At 35.3% G+C, this 15,602-nt stretch overlaps 1 pseudogene; it reads left to right on the forward strand.

Moving 5' to 3' along the window:
* The first annotated feature begins 14,355 nt into the window (after window positions 1–14,355).
* On the forward strand, window positions 14,356–15,003 carry LOC140855767 (uncharacterized; annotated as a pseudogene).
* Window positions 15,004–15,602: the final 599 nt, after the last annotated feature.

Here is a 15,602-nt window from a genome sequence, read left to right on the forward strand (position 1 = left end):
AAATAATCATATATAATGAATATATATTGTGGATGTATGCCTTCTTGAATATCATGTATAAAATGCTTGAGCATATAAATTTATGATGAATTGAAGATGAGTTGAAACTTTCGTATATTAAAGTATTTATTTATTCACTTCATGATTATAATGGTAAAATTAATTAAAACACATTATGTTTTATTGTGCATAAAGTTTTATCGTCATCAAAAAAGAAAAGATTATTGATCCTATGATTGATTTTGATGATAATAAAATATTAAGTAATTGTGGTAGTAATCATGCATTTCAAAGATGAATATAGAATTTTTCAGATACTTAAATTGAAGAATTAATCTATGAAAAGGATCTCCTCAAAAGAAGGTAAGTCAAGATTTTTAAAGATAATTTTTTAAATTTCAGACTTAGTGGAGTTGACCCCGAGAGGTTAGGAGCCAATCCCTATAATGAAATGGACTTAAAATAGAAGAAAAATTAAATTTAGGCAGTTCAAAAGTTGACCCCAAAAAAGAGAAGTCGACTCTACCATGTTGGAAGAAGACTGGCATAGGCTCGAGTCGACAGACGCACAGGATGAGCCGACTCTCTTAGAAAAGATAGAAAACTATATTTTCAAGACTGCAATTTGAGTCGACTTCTGAAGAGCTAGAGTCGACTATAAGATAATTGGAGTTGACCCTTGAGAAAATGGAGTTAACTCCAAGACTGAGACTGTACTAACAGTTAGTTTTTTATACTACTTCTAATGGCTACTTTTTACTTCTAACAACTATTCCAAGCCTTCCAATGGTCCAAACTTGTTCTCTAGCAACTTTCAAGCCTATTAAAAGCTAGAGAATCATTTGGAAAGTAAGATTAAGAGAATTAAAGAGTGAAACATTCAAATTGATAAGAGCATCATTGAATATACTTAACAAAGAAAAAAAAGAGAGAAATTAAATATAGAATTCATAGGGCTTTCAAGAGTGATATTCTTCATCATTTTCAGATCCTCTCAAGCATTCATAAAGAGAAGACAAAGCTACAAAAGAGCAATCCTTTAGCATCTTCTTCATACTTCAAAGAGTTTAATTTTCTATTTTTACTTTGTGCTGAAATTTTTGTTATTATGTTTTATTTTCTTTATAAATTTTTTTGGGAGAAAGAAACTTACGATTTAGATCCATCTAATTCAAAAATTGGATATTATAGATTTTAGTTGGTCAGCCTATAAAACTAACTGGATTGATTATAAATTCAAAAAATAATCAATCTATGATTTTGGTTAGTGATTTGAAAAAACTAACTAGATTTATTTGTGATTCTGGATAAAATAAATATGCTATAACCAAAGAGATTATAGTTAAATTTTTAGAGACTTTTTGGAGGATAGATGTAGGTACGAGATTGCACCGAACTACTATAAATTTGATTATATTTGTATTATACCTTTTATGATTGACTTACTTATTTTACTTCTTGCTTTACATTCTTACTTTACTTTTATTACTTCAATTCTATTGCAATATAATTGTATATAACCCACAATCACTTAAGTTAGCTTAATTTGAAACACATAATTATTTAGATTTAAGATTTGCTTAAAATTTTTAAAAAATAGAATTCACCCCTCCTCTTAGATTGCTATCTTTCTGGGTAACAGGGGCTAGTCTCTTTTGAGCTTTATCATGGAGCTAATTGTGGTCATAGTCATCAAAGATTAAGAGGGATCTTTTTATATTTTATAATTATGCATGGCATGTTTTGAAAAAGAAATATATTGGTACATATATCTTATTCTTGTCAAATTAGTATGATTGAAATAAAATTTAAATTATGCTTAATCTCTCAAAGATAATAGAGATTTACTGAGTCTATAAGCTAACCCTCCTATTTTCAATTTTTTTTCTTGATCCAAAAGAGCAAATGAGACTTGGTATGAGTAGTGAGAAGCATAGGATTTTAGATATCATTTGCTTAATTTTGGATAGAAATAAAATTTGTTTTGAACTTTGTATATTCATCCTTATTAGTGTTTGTGAACTATTTTATCAGATAAATATATTAGAAGATTTATTTTTTGTACCACTATCTAAGTTTGGAAGGATGTATAAATGAGATGACAAGCCATGCATATCGTATGGGCTTAAACCCTAAAGGTATGCAGTTGTCTATCACATGCTTGGCTAGGGCTGTCAAGTTAAGATGTGATAAAGTTTAAAATATTAGCATATCATTGATGGATATAGGTGTGTGATTTTAGACTATTAGCTTCGAAGAATCCTAATAAGGTGATTAAATTATCTGATTATTGACATCCATAAGCTAAGTGACTTAATGCTTCTCAATTTTTTTTAAATAGTTTTGATGACTCTTGCATCTGTTTTATTAAATTATCAATAATGTTACTTTTGGTCTGTAAAAATGGTATTAGAATTAAATAACTATTTAATGTTCTCATAAATAAGTTAATTTGGATATATAATTTGTTTTGAATAATGGTTTGAAAAATTTGACTAGGTAACTTATGAAAATACTTTTATATTATTTAGTATAGCTATGATTTATTATGGCCCTGCATATAAGGATTATATATTGATCCTATCGACTTATAATATGAGAAACTAGATTCAACACTGTTGCTCCCTAGATTGATTTTGATGATTACAAAGCAGTTGAAGGGGTACCAATATTTTTTATTTGAAAAAGTCTTTTTGCTCTTCAGGGGTAAAATCATAATTTTACCAAAATCCTGATTTGATAGTATCAATTGGTAGAATAAAAGATTTGTGATCTATTGGCAAAAATTTCATTATTTTTGGACTTGTATTTTGGAAGTTATGCATGTTTGAAATCCATGAGTCGACCCATTGAGTCAGCTCATGGCACAATGAGCTGTTTGGCACGCAGAATTTTTGGCTTGGCATGACCTGTGGGTCGACTCATGAGTCGACCCCTGAGGCATGAGTCGACTCATGAGTCGACCCCTGTAGTTTTAGACCAAAAATTACAGAACCCTATTTTCTGGTTTCTTCAACAGAGGTCGACTCATGAGTCGACCCCTGAGGCATGAGTCGACTCATGAGTCAACCCCTGTGACGGGATTTTTCCGTAACGACTAGTTTTTAACCCGTTTTAAGTGCTTTTAATGCTCATTTAATGTGGTCTAACGGCTCTTTTTCAGCCTAGAATGTTTCCTCTATTTCTTAAAGCTATAAAAGGATTCAAAAGGTGGGAAACAAAAAAGAGATAGCAAGATATTGAAAGAGAAAAAGAAGAGCATTCAAGAGAGCATTCAAGAGCATTCAAGAGAGAAAATTTGAAAAAGAGTTTCTCAAGCCAACTTTTCAGCCCTAATCAAGAGCTCATTTAAAGCTTTCAAGAAGCCATCAATCCAAGCTTACCAACTCCTCAAGCGCTCAATCAATTCTCCATCCACCTTGAGAAAATCCAAAAAGGGGCTTCTTCTCTTGAGTAAAGTGTATTTAAAGTTATATTCGCTCATTAAAGAAGCTTTTCTTGTACTTATTTATGCTATAAATTATTTTACTCAGTTTGAGTGATTGTTTTTGTTTTGGAGGGGTTCCAAAATAAGGGAAGGTTGATCCGAACCTAGAATCAGAGTGTATTGGGTTGGCTTGTACCCGAGAAACAAGTGGACTAGCTTGGGATAGCTAGTGTCAGAGTTTCCGACGTTTGTATTCGGGTTGAATACAAGTTTAGTGGATTGAATTTCCAAGTAGGAGCTTGGGAAGTGGATGTAGGTGCAAGGTTGGCACCGAACCACTATAAATTCTTTTGTCTGTGGTGTGCATAATTGCTTCTCTTTAACTCTTCATTATTTCCTTGCATTCTTGCTTTTGGCAATTAATCTTGAATTAAGGTTATTCTCCTCATTCATTTAGCTATTGACAAACATTTTTCATAAGTCATTAGTTAAGTTCAAAATTTTTAGAAACCTAATTCACCCTCCCTCTTGGGTTGCATAGCTGGGCAATAAGTGGTATCAGAGCCCGGTGCTCTAGCCCTTCTTTGATCTAAACAATCAAGAGCCAAAGATCTATGGCAACCCACGTCGGTACTTCTCTAGCCGAGGGGCAATCCACCAACCGACCTCCACTTTTCAATGGGTCTAATTACACCTATTGGAAAGCTCGGATGAAAATATTCATTCAAGCACTCGACTATGATATGTGGAGTATCATAGTGAACGGTCCTCACACACCCACTAAAATTATAGATGGTGAGAAATCAACCAAACTCGAGAAAGAATGAGATGAGGTTGATAAGAAGATGGCCCAATTAAATGCTAAAGCAATGAATGTACTTTATTATGCTCTTGATGCAAACGAATTTAATCGCATTTCTACTTGTTCATCTGCTAAAGAAATATGGGATAGGTTAGAAGTAACCCATGAGGGAACCAATCAAGTAAAAGAGTCTAAAATAAATATGCTTGTGCATAAATATGAATTGTTTAAAATGGAGTATGATGAGTCCATAACTGTAATGTTTACTCATTTTACTAATATCATTAATGGTTTAAAGAGTCTTGGTAAGTCCTATACTAACAGTGAGCTTGTAAGAAAGATTCTCAGGTCCTTGCCAAGAACTTGGGAAGCCAAAGTGACTGCCATCCAAGAAGCCAAGGATTTGAACACTCTACCTCTAGAAGAGCTTCTTGGATTTTTGATGACTCATGAGCTAAGCATGAAGCAACATCAAGAGAAAGAAGACAAAAAGAAAAGAACCATTGCCCTCAAATCCACAGCTTCTTCTGATGATGAAACTGATGACACTGAAGATGAAGAACAGGATGAAGAGATGGCTCTCATCACCCGAAGATTCAAGAAATTTTTAAGAAAAAGGAAACAGAGGATGAGGAAGAGGCCATTCACAAAAGAAGAATAAAGCAAAGAAAAAGAGAAAGACCAACCCCTTATCTGTTACGAGTGCAAGAAGCCGAGACACTTCAAATCCGAATGTCCACAACTGAAGAAAGGTCCCAAGAAGTTTAAGAAGAAGGCCATGATGGCCACATGGAGTGCGAGTGATGACTCAAGCTCCGATGAGGAAACCTCAACCGAACAAGCCAACCTGTGCCTTATGGCACACGAAAATGAGGTAATTTTCGAAACCCCTAGTGACTTTACATTTGAAGAATTGCATGAAGTATTCTATGATTTAGTTGATGAATTAAAGAAACTAGGGATAAAGAACAAAGAGCTAAAATTGAAAAATCAATCCTTATTGAAACAAGCTGAAAATTTTTTAATTGAAAAATCCATCTTGCTTCAAGAAAATCAAAGCTTAAAGAATGAAATTGCCAAGCTGAAACCAATAGTAGAAAAGTTCACCTTAAGTTCAAATAAACTCAATATGATTCTTGATAATCAAAAAGCCGTATATGATAAGGCTGGACTTGGCTATAACCCCTTGAAGAAACAAAAATATCTGAAAAATATTTATGTAAACTCTTTAAGTAACAAGTCTACCAATATTACTTGTTTCAAATGTGGTAGAATAGGACATAAGTCATACACTTGCTTCATTAACAAATCTGCAAACTCAACTATAAAGAAAATATGGGTTCCAAAAGGAACCATTATGACTAACCAAAAAGGACTCAAGAAAGCTTGGGTACCTAAAATAAAAATTTGACTTTTGCTTGCAGGTGTGTCTAGCATCCCAAGGAGGAAATAGGAAATGGTATCTTGACAGTGGATGCTCGAGACACATGACTGGTGATGAATCACAATTCATCACGCTTGATGCTAAGGATGGAGGGATGGTCACCTTTGGAGACAATGGTAAAGGAAAGATCATCGGTATAGGTAACATTGGTATCACTCCCTCCAAATACATTGAAAATATTTTGTTAGTTAATGGTTTAAAGCATAATTTACTAAGTATTAGTCAATTTTGTGATAAAGGATATAAAGTTATTTTTGAATCATTTGTTTGCATTGTAACTAGTCCTATTAACGATGGCATTAAATTTATTGGACATAGACATGGCAATGTTTATATGGTAGATTTAAATGATTTAGCCAAAATAAACATGCAATGCCTAGTATCCTTGAATGCTAAAGTTAATGAGACTAGTTGGCTTTGGCATCGTAGACTTGCACACATTAGCATGCATTCTCTTTCAAAATTAATTAAGAAAGAATTAGTTCTTGATTTGCCTAAACTGAATTTTGAAAAAGATAAAATTTGTGATGCATGCCAACTAGGTAAACAAACACGAGTTTCATTTAAATCAAAAAATATTGTTTCAACTTCTAGACCTTTAGAGCTTTTGCATATGGACTTATTTGGACCAACTAGAACCACTAGTCTAGGAGGAAAACGATATGGTTTTGTAATTATAGATGATTACTCTCGTTTTACTTGGGTTTTCTTTTTAGCACACAAAGATGAAACTTTTCATATTTTCACTAAATTTTATCGAAAAGTCACTAATGAAAAAGGATTTTCAATTCAAAATATTTGAAGCGATCATGGAACTGAATTTGAAAATCAAGACTTTGAAAACTTTTGTGATAAAAATGGAATTGGCCATAACTTCTCTGCTCCTAGGACACCCCAACAAAATGGGGTAGTTGAAAGAAAAAATAGAACCTTAGAAGAAATAGCCCGTACCATACTTTGTGAAAGCAACCTTCCAAGATATTTTTGGGCAGAAGCAATTAACACAGCATGTTATATTTTAAATCGTGCTTTGATTAGACAAATTTTAAAGAAAACCCCTATGAACTTTGGAAAGAAAGAAAATCAAATATTGCATATTTTCATATTTTTGGTTGCCGATATTTTGTGTTAAATAATGGTAAAGAAAGACTTGGTAAATTTGATGCAAAATCAGATGAAGCAATCTTTCTTGGTTACTCCTCCACTAGTAAAGCTTTTAGAGTTTTTAACAAAAGAACTTTAGTAGTAGAGGAGTCCATTCATGTTGTTTTTGATGAATCTAACGATCTTCCTTCAAGGAAGAATGAGGGTGTTGATGATGCAGATCCTCTAATAGAAGGAATGAAGGAGATCACTCTGAAAGATTCAACAACTCAAGAGGACGAGGAACAAGAAGACAAACAAGATGAGAGAGGTGAAGAAATTCAAGAACAACCTCAAGGTACAAATGACCTACCCAAGGAATGGAGGTATGTTCACAATCACCCTAAGGAGTTGATTATTGGTGATCCTATGCATGGGGTAAAAACTCATTCTTCACTTAGAGATGTATTTAATCATTGTGCTTTTGTATCTCATCTTGAACCAAAAACTATTGAAGAAGCTGAAAATGATCATAATTGGATTAATGCAATGCAAGAGGAACTTAATCAATTTGAAAGAAATAATGTTTGGACTTTAGTATCAAGACCTAAAAATTATTCAATAATTGGCACAAAATGGATCTTTAGGAACAAATTAGATGAACATGGTAATGTAATTAGAAATAAAGCAAGATTGGTTGCTAAAGGATATAATCAAGAAGAAGGAATTGATTTTGATGAGACCTTTGCATCTGTTGCTAGATTAGAAGCCATTAGACTTCTACTTGCATATGATTGCTTTATGAAATTCAAATTATTTTAAATGGATGTCAAAAGTGCATTTTTAAATGGATATATTGCCGAAGAAGTCTATGTAGAACAACCCCCGAGATTTGAAAATCGTGCTTTTCCTAATCATGTTTTTAAATTAAATAAAGCTTTATATGGATTAAAACAAGCACCTAGGACTTGGTATGATAGGCTAAGCAAATTTCTACTAAATAATGGTTTTTCAAGAGGTAATGTAGACACAACCCTCTTTATTAAAAGAAATCAAAATGATATGTTAATAATACAAATTTATGTTGATGACATAATTTTTGGGTCTACTAATGAATCTCTTTGTCAAGACTTTGCTAAGCTCATGCAGGGAGAGTTTGAGATGAGCATGATGGGAGAACTTACCTTCTTCCTCGGACTCCAAATCAAACAAACAAAAGAGAAAATCTTCATCATCCAAAGCAAGTACATCAAGGAACTACTCAAAAGATTTGGAATGGAGAACTCCAAACCAATTGGCACACCCATGAACCCCTCATGTAAGCTCGACAAGGATGATGAAGGTAAATGTGTAGACTTAAAATACTATAGAGGTATGATTGGCTCTCTATTATATTTAACTGCAAGTAGGCCTGATATCATGTTTAGTATTTGTTTGTGTGCTAGATATCAATCTAATCCTAAAGAATCTCATTTGAATGCTGTTAAAAGAATCCTTAGATACTTGAATGGTACTCAAACTCTAGGGTTATGGTACTCTAAGGACTCACTAATTGATTTATTAGGATATTCAGATGCTGATTTTGCTGGATGTAGATTAGATAGAAAAAGCACAAGTAGAACTTGCCAATTTCTTGGAATTAACCTAATCTCCTGGTTTAGCAAGAAACAAAATTCGGTAGCACTGTCTACGGCTGAGGCCGAATACATTGCAGCCGGAAGTTGTTGTACTCAAATCTTATGGATTAAGCAACAACTCGAAGATTTTGGAATCAAACTTAATGAAACACCCATAAGATGCGACAACACAAGTGCCATAAATCTATCTAAAAATCCAATTCAACACTCAAGGTCCAAACACATTGAAATAAGACATCATTTTATAAGAGAACATATTCAAAACAAAAATATAATTCTTGAATATGTTTGCACTGAAAATCAATTAGCTGATATCTTTACATAGGCCCTTAGCGAGGACAGATTCTGTGAAATTAGGAGAAATCTAAGAATTCTTGATCCTTATGCCTAAGTGTTTCTCCATTTCCAAGGAATCGATCTGAGATCAATTTCGATCATCTTTTTTGGTCCTAAAAGCTCAAGTTTATCAGTCTCACAACCTATCTTTGAGCAAAATTCCTTCTCCCAAAATTTTAAATTTTTTCTGAATTTATTCATATTTTTTTCTGAATTTTTGTGATTCATGAGTCGACCCCCTAGGGTCGACCCTATGGCATACTTGAAATTATTGCCAACTTCCCACGGGCTCTTTCTTTTTAACTTGAAGCCTGTTCATGAGCCGACTCATTCTCTTCGTCTTCCTCCCTCCAAGACCCGTCATCCTCATCCTCATTCTCTCCAAAACCAAGAATTTAGCTCAAGAATATTCTCCCTTCTCCTCTCCACCACAAATCACCACCTGGGAAAGGAGATTTTCGTATCCTTCTCCTTTGATTGAAGCGGTTGGAGCGTGCCCTAGCCTCCATCGTTCTTCTCAAAATCACCTCTTCTCTCTGCCAAAATCCCTCTCCATCTTTTTGTAACCCTTCTTCTACTCATCCACTTGATCCTCCGAGTCTCCCTGCCTGCTGTTGTGGTGAGAATGGCTCCAAAGATGAAGCTCCCTCAAAGAAGAAAATCGGTCCATGAGCTGGAAGAAAACGTCCGCAGGAAAAGGCAAGCTGCTCAGTCCTCCACTGCTCCCATTCCGGCTTCTGTGTCAGCTCAAGGTCCCTCTCAGTCTCCCCTTAGCCCTAGCAAAATCCCTCTATCTGATAGGAAGGTTGAAACCGGAAAAAATGTGGATTTTAGATTCTTTGAAAAAGAAGGTTTCACCTTTGGAACAAAGATAAAAAACCAGGGTTGGGGTTTTTACTGCTCTCTCAAGGAAGTAACTTTTGTAGACCTGGTTAGAGAATTTTATCAAAATCTGCATTATGGTAATGGAACAGTGACTTCTACAGTTAAGGGAGTTGATATCTGTCTGGACCCTATTATTTTGGGAGAGATACTTCATTTGCCCTGTGAGGGATACTCTTACATGGAACTCCCAGTGAAGGAAGAGGGGATCAGTGTAATTCTAGGAGGAACCTACTAGGGAAGTTTGAATAAATTGGAAGCCAAAATTTTGTCAATTGAAATGAGGATCTTACATCAATTAGTGACAAAGCTCTTCTTTCCTAGGAGTGGTAGGCATGATCTCCTTTCTGGCAGAGATATTTGTATAATGTTTCATATGATCACTCAAACCCCATTAAACCTCCCTGCATTAATGATTGAGGCCATGAGAGAGACACTGAACAGATCCAAGGCACATCTGCCTTTTGGTATGGCTCTCACACTAGTTTTCAGGAGGTTTGGAGTCAGTTTTGAGGGGGAGGCATCTGCTAAGCTTTCTCACGTAGACACCATCAACCAACACACTCTGCACCGCATGGGATTTACTAAAACTGATGGTGGTTGGATCAAGGGTTCTGAGGAGAGAGTTGAGGACAGAGTAGAAGACAGAGCTGAAGAAGAAGGTCCCTCATCTCCTCTCCATGACTTCAGGGCAGCATCTCCAGATATCCAGTTTATTCCAGACCCAGAGGCTGGCCCTTCAGAGTTCACAAGGAGGCACACACCAGTACATCAGCCAGAGAGCAGAGCACCTCCTTCAGAGTTCAGATTGGCTGATGATCAAATCGAGCAGATATCTCAGCGTGTGGCTTCCTTGCTTTCTCGACAGTGGAGCACTACTACATTTACACCAGCGTCCACTTCATCTGATCAGACCTTGATTCCCCATATCTCCACTGTATTTCAGTTGATCTCAGATCAGTCTATTTGGATTCAGCAGCTCGAGGACAGCATTTGGAGACTGACTGGGAGAGTTCTTGACTTGCAGGGGCAAGTCTTAGCTTTGGCCCATCCTCAGCCACAGGAGAGCTCTATTGAGGTCACAGACCTTACTGCAGAGGCTGGCAGGCTCAAAGGTGCATTGCAGGGTGGTTATGAGTTATTGAGGAGAGAGATCAGAGGCTCGAGTGAGCATGCATCTACTCAGTTCACTGCTCTACTTCAGTCTGTTTTGAGAGCACTGAACGTTCTTGATTCCATTAGACTCACTCTTTCAGTCCAGTCCTTGGCCTCTCAACGTTCTCAGCCTCCTAGTTCATCTCGCTCACTTGCTCGTGCCAGCTCCTCCACTCGTGGCAGAGGCAGATGGGGTAGAGGACGTGCTCTTGGTCAAGATCCATCATCTCCTCACCCTATCTCTGATGACTCCGATCCATCTAGTCATGAGCTTTACTAGATCCTAGGTGTTAGTCTCTTGTTCTTTCTAGGATCTGTATTTTGAGGCCATGTAATGACATTAGCTAGCTGACTTTTATGATATGAAATATGTATTGAAACAACTATATTTTTAATTTTCTTTTAATTATATATCTACTCTTTGTAATGATATCAATCATCTTTTGGTTATATATCTTCTCTTTGTTGAAACAACTTCTCTTTATTGATGATTCATATCTATGGTAATCTATGGCATATTTTGGTTAATGATTGCTGTATTCAGGGGGAGCAAACATTAATGATTAGCACTAGAAGTTTGAAGAAACACTAAAGAGAAAACGTATTCAGAAAAAGAGGGAGAGTTAACAATGTTTGATGATGTCAAAAAAGGAGAGAAATTAAAAAAAAAGAAACATATCAAAAGCAAAATTATAAATTATTAAAAGACTTGAAAATAAAATGAATTGGGGAGAACAATATCAAAAGCAAAATTATTAAACATGCTCAAAAATACAATGAGTAAATTGCTAAGTACAATACAAATGAGCAACCTTTAAAATTACTCCTTAAACATGCTCTGATATGCTTTAAAATTTAAACTTGCTCTGATACATCTTAAATTTGATATGCTCTGATATACTTTACAATTAATTCTTAGACATGCATTGGTACACTTAATTATTTTTGCTCTGATACTAAAACTAAATAATCAAATGAGAATGAGTAATTTTTTAAGATACAACTTGCTCTGATAACAAAAACAAATTTTCTACTCTAACACCAAAATCACATAATCCAATGAGCAATTTTTCAAATCTTTAAGCAAATGGGCAAACTATTTATGCATATGACCATTTGTATCACATGCCAAAAGAATCAATCTTCTTTTCAAGCAAATGCACTTATAATGCATCCTTTTGAAATTCATGATTCACATAAATGCTTTTGTTCAAGTATTTTGTCATCATCAAAAAGGGGGAGATTGTTGCTCCCTAGATTGATTTTGATGATTACAAAGCAGTTGAAGGGGTACCAATATTTTTTATTTGAAAAAGTCTTTTTGCTCTTCAGGGGAAAAATCATAATTTTATCAAAACCTTGATTTGATAGTATCAATTGGTAGAACAAAAGATTTGTGATCTATTGGCGAAAATTTCATTATTTTTGGACTTGTATTTTGGAAGTTATGCATGTTTGAAATCCATGAGTCGACCCATTGAGTCAGCTCATGGCACAATGAGCTGTTTGGCACGCAGAATTTTTGGCTTGGCACGACCTGTGGGTCGACTCATGAGTCGACCCCTGAGGCATGAGTCGACTCATGAGTCGACCCCTGTAGTTTTAGGCCAAAAATTACAGAACCCTGTTTTCTGATTTCTTCAACAGAGGTCGACTCATGAGTCGACCCCTGAGGCATGAGTCGACTCATGAGTCGACCCCTGTGACGGGATTTTTCCGCAACGGCTAGTTTTTAACCCGTTTTAAGTGCTTTTAATGCTCATTTAATGTGGTCTAACGGCTCTTTTTCAGCCTAGAATGTTTTCCTCTATTTCTTAAAGCTATAAAAGGATTCAAAAGGTGAGAAACAAAAAAGAGATAGCAAGAGATTGAAAGAGAAAAAGAAGAGCATTCAAGAGAGCATTCAAGAGCATTCAAGAGAGAAAATTTGAAAAAGAGTTTCTCAAGCCAACTTTTCAGCCCTAATCAAGAGCTCATTTAAAGCTTTCAAGAAGCCATCAATCCAAGCTTACCAACTCCTCAAGCGCTCAATCAATTCTCCATCCACCTTGAGGAAATCCAAAAAGGGGCTTCTTCTCTTGAGTAAAGTGTATTTAAAGTTATATTCGCTCATTAAAGGAGCTTTTCTTGTACTTATTTGTGCTATAAATTGTTTTACTCAGTTTGAGTGATTGTTTTTGTTTTGGAGGGGTTCCAAAATAAGAGAAGGTTGATCCGAACCTAGAATCGGAGTGTATTGGGTTGGCTTGTACTCAGAAAATAAGTGGACTAGCTTGGGATAGCTAGTGTCGGAGTTTCTGACGTTTGTATTCGGGTTGAATACAAGTTTAGTGGATTGGAATTCCCAAGTAGGAGCTTGGGGAGTGGATGTAGGTGCAAGGTTGGCACCGAACCACTATAAATCCTTTTGTCTGTGGTGTGCATAATTGCTTCTCTTTAACTCTTCATTATTTCCTTGCATTCTTGCTTTTGGCAATTAATCTTGAATTAAGGTTATTCTCCTCATTCATTTAGCTATTGACAAACATTTTTCATAAGTCATTAGTTAAGTTCAAAATTTTTAGAAACCCAATTCACCCCCCCTCTTGGGTTGCATAGCTGGGCAACAAACACCATACTATCATTGATCAGAATAGCAGTATTTGGGCACCCTTATCTATTATCTAACCTATGCTATTAGGTTAAGTACCTATGTCAAATGTTGGATCTAGTATCAGTTTTTAAAAAAATATAATTTTGAAAAGAAAAATATTATTCTCTGGAATTTCATAAGAATGAAATTTTGCTTAGTCAATAATATTATGTTTGATTTATTATCTATTAACATGCTTGGACCTACTTTAAAGTGTTATGTTGCATTTTGGGCTGGCAGCTCATTATTATTCTTTTTCTTTGTTGCTCAAATTCTAGATTTGGGAAAGCATGCTAGATTTTCTGGAGCTTGTGTAAGATTTTAATTTTTGAGGATCAAGATTGTTTTGTTATAGATTTAAAATTATCATGGAATGATTAGATTTGTTATTCAGATTGTTCGTTTGGTTCATCTTGCAAGCATACAACATTTATTATGCACTCAGTTCGGGATATGATAGATTTAATGGTATCAAAGCTTCGGCTTAAGAACACTAGAGATTTTAATTAGTTAAGACAAGAATAGTGGTATAAGATTGGTTGAGACAAGAGAAGCGGTATGAGAGTTTAGCTTACAGGATCCTTAGGACTAATCATTAAGGTTGAGAGTTGGATAGAAATTAGGTTATGAGGTATCTCTATTTGTGTATGATTTCTTGTTGATAACTTTATATTATTTTGTTTGAATTTTATTGTGATGTGTGTTTTATTTTTATTGAAATCAAGAATGCGGCCCTGCTGAACTCGTAGTCGAAGAGTAAGTGACTTGATAGGAGGTTCTCAGGACAAAATTTCTTATAAATTGATTGTTGAGAACCCATAGGATCAAGAGCATTTGAATTAGAATACGAATCCTAATATTCAACAAAAAGTGGTGGTCGATTAGCCAGCTATAAATCAGCCAATTCTGGATCAGCTAGTACTTCCATTGGGGAACTTAGCTTGGCATTAGGATCGAATGCTTGAATTAATTTTGAAAGTTGTGGGGTTGGTGCATCAATAGAGAGAGCTACCTTAGTAGTTCCTACAACTAGTGCAATGTAATCCTAGTCCAGTTGAGCATAGGAGTATAGTAAGGTTTAGGAAGATGGCTCCTCCAGCTTTTGAGAACCCCCATGAGATTGAGGGTAGGATTGATGAGATAGAAAAAGCCTGTAAAGCAAGAGAGTGCACCAATGAGGAAAAAGTTAGATTTACAGTTTTTATGCTTCATGATAAAGCTTATCAATGGTGGAAGTCCATGGAGCATATAATGACTTGTGGCTATAGGCAAGTTACTTGGCAAAAGTTTCACCCCGCCTTCTAATCCGAGTATTTCCCTTCTAGCCAGCTAAGAAAATTGGAAAGAGAATTTCTTAATTTATCATATTGAGGAATGATTGTGGATGAATATGAGGCTGAATTTAACAAATTGTCCCGGTTCACTCTTACCCTGGTGGCGGATGATGAGTCCAGGATTAGAAGGTTTGAGGATGGATTGAAACCATATATTCGAAGGGGTCTTATTATAATGCACTCAACAAATTATGATGATATAGTAGACAAGGCTAATAACATGGAGATTAGTTGGAAGGAAACCCCAAATATAAAAAAAGAGAAGAAATAGAAAAGGGATAGAGATTTTGAGGCTCACGATGGTTAGCGCAAATAGAGTTCCATAGGATCTAAGAAATTTCGAGCAACAGAAGGTTCTCGATATTCATATGTTTTCCGTCGGGAGAAAAAAAAATGTTATGAAATGAATAATTAAAAAGATGGTTTTAAGTGTGCTGTGTATGATCGTGACCACAAGGTCAAGAACCGTAAGCGGGTGTTTGGAGCTTATTTCAAGTATGGCCAACAGGACTATAAGATAGTTGAGTGCCCTCAAAATGTTTAGGAGTCTCAATTAGTTCAGAAACCATAAAGCATTAGGCGCAGATAGCTCAAACATCTTCTTGGGAGCAATGGAAGGCGAAAGACCATGCACTGAGGGCCATATTTATATACTAATTCTATCGGATAACTAGGCATGCAGCACCATAGGATTCTAATAATCCAGTTTAGAAAATGGCAACGGTTCTATGTAATGTGTTAAATAGAATATAGTAACTAGTTCATGTAATAGTTTTGAATGTGGTGACTAAAGGTTTAATCATGGTAGAGTATGCTCGAGATAAGTTAGGAGCAAGAAGTCAAAACTTTGTATAAGTTCCATTGTAAAAA

This window comes from Elaeis guineensis, chromosome 1, assembly GCF_000442705.2.
Source record: "Elaeis guineensis isolate ETL-2024a chromosome 1, EG11, whole genome shotgun sequence".
NCBI lineage: Eukaryota > Viridiplantae > Streptophyta > Magnoliopsida > Arecales > Arecaceae > Elaeis > Elaeis guineensis.